Source organism: Petaurus breviceps, unplaced genomic scaffold (assembly GCF_028583685.1).
Source record: "Petaurus breviceps papuanus isolate PSGF00001 unplaced genomic scaffold, PetGlider_PUasm1.0 90879, whole genome shotgun sequence".
Taxonomy (NCBI): domain Eukaryota; kingdom Metazoa; phylum Chordata; class Mammalia; order Diprotodontia; family Petauridae; genus Petaurus; species Petaurus breviceps.
In genome coordinates, this window is record NW_027187368.1 from 1787363 (window position 1) to 1793725 (window position 6363).

Below are 6363 nucleotides of genomic sequence, written 5' to 3' on the forward strand. Positions count from 1 at the left end.
ATACAACAAGAAAATCCTTCTTCAGAAGCCCTGAAGAAGGATTTTCTTGTTGTATGTTTACAGAAATCCTGGGAGAGGGTTTTGCTAATGTTTTCAGGGGTTCTAGGACTGTTCTACAGACAGAGGATGAATTAATGAAAAGACTGGCAATGTATCTTGTGGCCTTGCTAAGCCTTGTCTTCTTCAGTCTCAGGGCTTCTTAACCAAAAGCCAGGTTCCAGGACTTCTTCAACAACAGGACTGTCTTTCACCAGTGGACAAATCTGGCAAAACAACATCAAAACAGACAGACAAAGTACCAGCCAAACAGCCATGTCTCCTCAGTCGTTGGCAGCTCCGGGGGCAGGTCTCAAAAGTCCAGGGCAATTCAAAGTGGCCTCCAGCAATTCTCTCAGTCTCTCTCTGCCTCCACAAGGTACTGCTTCCAAAAAGTTCTTCTGCCTCTCTCTTGTCTCTCCAAATCTACGTCACCAGCTCCTCCCAGTTCAGGACTCTCTTTTCACATCAACAAGTCCATCCCACAGGTGGGATTAACAAACTCTGGGTTTTAACACAATCAATTTGAAAACCAAGCCAATACAGGGGAACCTTTATGTTCCATTACTATCACACATGGCTAATGAAAGACTTTAAAATATATATATATTGGAGATCTGAGCATGTGTGTAGGTGAATAGGAAAGGACCACTGAGAAAGTGAAGAGACTGAGTATGCATGAGAGATGATTATAAGAGGGTAATGTCCTGGAAGAGAAGGAGAAATGGGATTAAGAGTGAAAATAGAGGATTCACTTTCATAATGGTAGGGTTATCTCATTTTTTCTTTTTTAATCTGATTTTTATTGCTGTGTTTTGCTTTTAGCATCACCTTCATTTTCAAATATATCCTCACCACAATAACCTTATGTCTTAACCTGTGACCTGACCATAAGTTAAGAAGACAGAAGGGCAGAAAGCAAAGGAATTGGTGTCAGAGGGCTTCACTTTTCTCAGTGAAGAAGGCTCATCCCTGCTAAATGTAAAGGGTGATAAACAAAGAATAGAAGAAAACTTTTGAAAAAATCAGTGTGGGCAATGAGAAAAGATGTTGAGTTGTAGCAAGGTCCCAGCTAAGATTACATACTAGGAATTGTAGTGGGTAAAAATATAGACTCAGAAAATAGAATAGAATAGAAAACAGAATCTAGAATGCTAGGGATGGAAAGGCCATTCAGAGCATAGAATATTAGACTACATAAGGTCAGAGCTTGAAGGGAACTTAGAACAGAGCATATGAAAACTAGGAGAGAATTTAAAAATCAACTAATTCAACACTCATCTTTTAGATGAGTAAACAGAACCAGAGACAGTAATTGATTTGCTCATAGTCACAAAGCTAGCTAGTTACAGTGTGGGAATAGAGCCCAGTTCTCCCTGATTCTTAGTCCAGGCTACTTTTCTCAAAGAGAGAGTGAATCAATCAATGAAATGACAATATCTACTAAATGCTTGTTATGTGTGAGGCATTGTGCTAAATGCTAAGAAGCAAATTCAAAGCAAAAGCTGACCCTCCCCTCAGGAGGCTTACATTCTAACGAAGAAACTGATGTTCATATATAGAAAGATACACATGAGGGCAGATACAAAGTGATGTTAGAGGAGAAGGCACCAGCAGCTATTGGGATGAGGAAATGCCTCCTGCAGCAGGTGGCACTTGGGCTGACAAAGCCAAGAATTCTAAGAAAGAGGAACATTTCAGGCATGAGGGATGGCCAGTGCACAGGAACAGAGACCAGAGATGGAATATGATGCCCAAGGAGCAGCAAACAGTCAGTATACCTGGACCTTGGAGTTTGAGACAGAGTAATACGTAAAAAGATTAAAAAGACAGGAAGGGACCAGGTCATAAAAAGCTTTAAATGCAAAAAGAGGAGTTTATTTTTGATCCTGAAGGAAATAGAGAGCCACAAGTTTATTGAATAGGGAGGATAGGTTGGAGTGGGAACAGACTTGAAGAGGGGCAGACCAGTTGGGAAGTTATTGCTATAGTTCAGGTGAGAGATAATGAAGGTTTGAATTAAGGTGCTGGCTATATAAATGGAGAAAGGGGGACACATATGAGAGATGTAAAGGTAGAAACAAGATATAGCCCTATGCCTAGCACATAGTAAGTGCCTTACCATGTGAAAAGAGTGAGAATGAAGAGTCAAGGACGACACTGGCTAGGGTTTTGACTAGAAGAATGGCGGAGCCCTCAGTGGTAACAGGAAAGTTCATAACAAGGATAGGTTTTGGGGGAAAAGGTAATGAGTACTGTTTTGGACATAACGAGTTTGAGACATCCAGTCATGAAGGTCCAGTAGGCAGATAGAGGACTGGAGCTCAGGAAAAAGATAAGGTGAGGATGATGTCTCTGGCTGAGGCATGTGTCTTTCTGGGAGTTTGTCTGATTTGTTTGCCTATTTGTCCCAACCTGGATGTTTAAATTTAGTATTTGGTCTTTTTTTCTGGAATGGCTTTCATCTGATTTCCTCTCTACTCCCCAATTTAGCTGTCAAAGGTAATAAACGTGAGGATGGCTCAGCAACCTCCTGAAGCTCATGTTACCTTCCTAGAATTACTCAGAGGCGGAACCACTGCTGGGGGCTCTCCCATGGATTGATCCGGTTACTAATGAAGCCCCAAACTCCATGGTACAAATTCAGTGTGTGGGAGGCAGGGAGGAGGGGAATGACTGCTGAAATGCCAAGGGGATCATATTTCACTGGAAATCCTCAGGGAGAGATCACAAACCGAAAGCCGACTCTATCTTAGGAGATGCCCCCTGCCTGAGGCCTACAGGCCTGGGCTTGGGTCCCAGAGGAGCTTTGTCTGGAAATGAGTCTCCTAAGGAGATAAAGTTTAGTTCAATTCAGCAACAAGTATCTCAGATCACATTTTGATTACCAGAGTACTTTTTTCACGACAATCTTAGGAGGTAAGTAGTAGAAGCATTATGCCCATTTAACAGATGAAGAAACTGAGACCTGAAGTAGTTTAGGAGACTCACTCATGGTCACCAGTAGCAAATCTGGGACTTAAATGCCGTTTCATTCATTCAGTCTATTAAGCACCTATTATGTGTGAGGCCTGTCTGGCAATACAAAGATGTGGTCTCTGCCCTCATGGCACATATAGTCCATTCAGGACAGTGGGATAAAATGCCCAGCTATCTATGAGAGTTCTTTCAGCCAGAAGTTCTATGACTGTGAGATAATGAAGTATTTACTGAACACCTTCTATGGGCATAGCCCTGTGCTTGTTTCTATGGAGAATACAAAAGACACAGTTTCTTCCCATAAGGAATTTATAATCCAGAAGGCATATTCTAGAACTCGAATAAACTATCCATTTGCCAAATTGGTAGAATACCTACCACATCTACCTAAAAGAATGAATGATTATGGAGATTATAAACCCATATGGATTTTAGAACCAGAAAGGGGCCTCAACATAGAAAGAACACAGAGGAGCAGAACTGGAAGGAACATTTAAAAAGAGAATGCTAGATCATACAACATAGAATATTATAGTATAAAAATTTATACTGCCTTGAAATCGATAAATACAATCTCACATGCTAATACAACCCTAATGCCCACACATCTTTTAGAGTGGAAAAATAAAAGTTTGGAAATGAATGTGATTTAAAATGAGAGCAAGAAAAGTGATTGGGGAGAGCAACTCTGTGTGCACATATTCTTAGGAAGGAGTTTCTCATCTAGAACAGAGCTTCTTAGACTGTAGGTGGTAACAGTTTGAGAAATGATAAAGGGTCACGAGTGGAAAAAGTTTAAGAAACCCTGATAGAAAAAGAGCTTACTGATTCATCATCCAGAAGACTCAGGAGTCCATAGACTGCCCTTATAGGGCACCTCAGTTTTAACTGAGAACTTGCTTTCTGTCCATGACTATTGACCTAAAAGAGGCTCACGTACAAGCGGAGGCAGCTTCCACTTATGCTGGAGAATGGTGGTCCTGGGAAAAAGTATGGGTCCTTCTCTCCCTCCTTTCCACCTCCTCTGGTATACATCCCATGACTTGTTTTATAACATGCCTGATGTGGTCAAATAGCTTCTGTTAGAGAGCTCACTGTCTTTTTTTTTCCTTTTTGGACAGCAATTGGGGTTAAGTGACTTGCCCAAGGTCACACAGCTAGTTTTTGTGTTAAGTATCTGAGGCTGGATTTGAATTCAGTTCCTCCTGACTACAGGGCTGGTACTCTACTCACTGTGCCACCTAGCCGCCCTGAGCTCACTGTCTTTTAAGGTAACAAATTCCAGGATTAAATACCTCTGATTGCTAAGAAGTTGTTTTCCTTTCTGTATTAAGCCAAAAAGTGCATCTCTGTAACTCTGACCCATTTTTCTGAGTTTTATTTTTCAGAACCTAACTTAATAAGACTAATCTTTCCTCCATGTAATCCTTAAACAGTCATTACCTAAACCCTAAATTTTCTTTGCTCCTGGTTAACATCCCCAGCTTATTCAAGTAATCTTTATATAGCATAGCTTCCATTCCAGTCACCAACCATCCTGGTTGTCTATCACTGGACACGCTCTAGATTGCTAATGTCCTTTCTAATTAAGTACCTAGAATTAAACATAAGATCTCAGTGCCTGGCACACAGTAGGTACTTAATAAATGTTTATTAATTGATTTCAGGTGTGGTCTGACCATGACTGACTACCACCCTCATTCTGAATACTATGCTTCTATTAATCACAATAATTTTTTGACAACTATATCCCACTGCTAAGTTATCCTGAGTTGCAATTCATGAAAATTCCCAGGTTTTTTCACATGAAATTTTATCTGACTGTGTCTCCATTATCCTGTATGACTAAATTTTTTACCCCAAATGAACATTTGGATTCCCAACTTAACATTTATCCCTATTAAATTTTATCTTATTCGACTCAACCCATTTTGCTAGCTTTCTGAGATCTTTTTTCAATTCCAGTTATAGCCTATTAGCTATCCTGACCAGCTATCCTAGCCTAATCCATGTCTTTGTTAAAAATGCTATTCTTCATCTAAGTCATTGATCAAAATGCTGAATAGAATGGTGCCAAGAATAGAACTTTGGGGTACTCCACTAGAGACCTCCCTCAAGTTGACATAAATCTAGACCTCCTCTAGTTTAAGCCTAAGCACACTTCAGATATGCAGCACATATTGATAGAAATGAGATGGAATAGCTTGAAGTGAAATGAATAGAATGGGATGAAATGACATGAGATAGTACATGATAAAATGAGTTGGAATTATAAAGGATAAGTTGGAACAAATGGGATAGGACAGAATCAATATGGAATGGAATTCAATTCATATTCAATTAAAAGCATTTATTGAGTACCAATTGTCAATGAGTCAATGAGCATTTAGGAAGGGTCTAAAATGAGCCAGGCACTTAGCACACAGTGAATGATACACGACTGAGAGAGATAAAAAGTTTAAATAAGACAAACTCTATCCTCAAGGAACTTAAAATATAGTAGTTTAAGACATGGACACAAATATACATATATATATATATATATGACAGAAAGTAAAGCGTGATAATTTTGTAGTGAGTGTATAAACAGAATGCCATGGGAACTGAAAGGAGGGAGAAAAACTTTTTTGGAAGAAAGGGAGAGAATCAAAGAATATTTTCTGAAGGAGAAGCATTTGACCTATATCTAGAAGAATAAGATTTCAACAGGCACAGATGGCAGTGTTTGTATAAATTAATGTTTAAGTAAATGTGTGGATGTGTCTGCATATGTGGGTATATGCATGTATGTCTATACACACATATGTAAATTTGTATTAGCGTGTGTAAGTGGAACAAGAAGATGTGTCACTAAGTTGTATATATGTTTGGGTATATCTCTAAATTATGTGAACATAAATGAGGCAGTTTCTCTATATAAGAAGAGGGTATAGAGGCAGGTTATGTGGCTGCATCTATGGATGTGGTGTGTATATAAATTAGTGACTCTAGAATTTGTTTAGAGTAATTTTTTTCAGGTATTTGGAGGTGTTTAGGTGAAGAGCTCAAGCAAGTTCTTGCTTTTACTCTGCCATCTTTGCTCCACCCCACTAAATCAGTTATTATATATGGGTACATATGTGTACATATGGGTACATGTATGAGTGTGTTAGAAGGAATGTATTTATGGGTTTGTCTGTTTGGGGAGAGGTTATAGGTGTAAGTGTATCCAAAAAGAAGAGCAGAGGTGATTATTGTGCTTAGTAAATATTCATGTGTGTACCCTTTATGTACATAGGATGGGTTGGGAGAAAGAGTGAGAATACATCTCTCTTCCAAGGGGTCTGAGGGGTTAGTTGAGGATGAAGT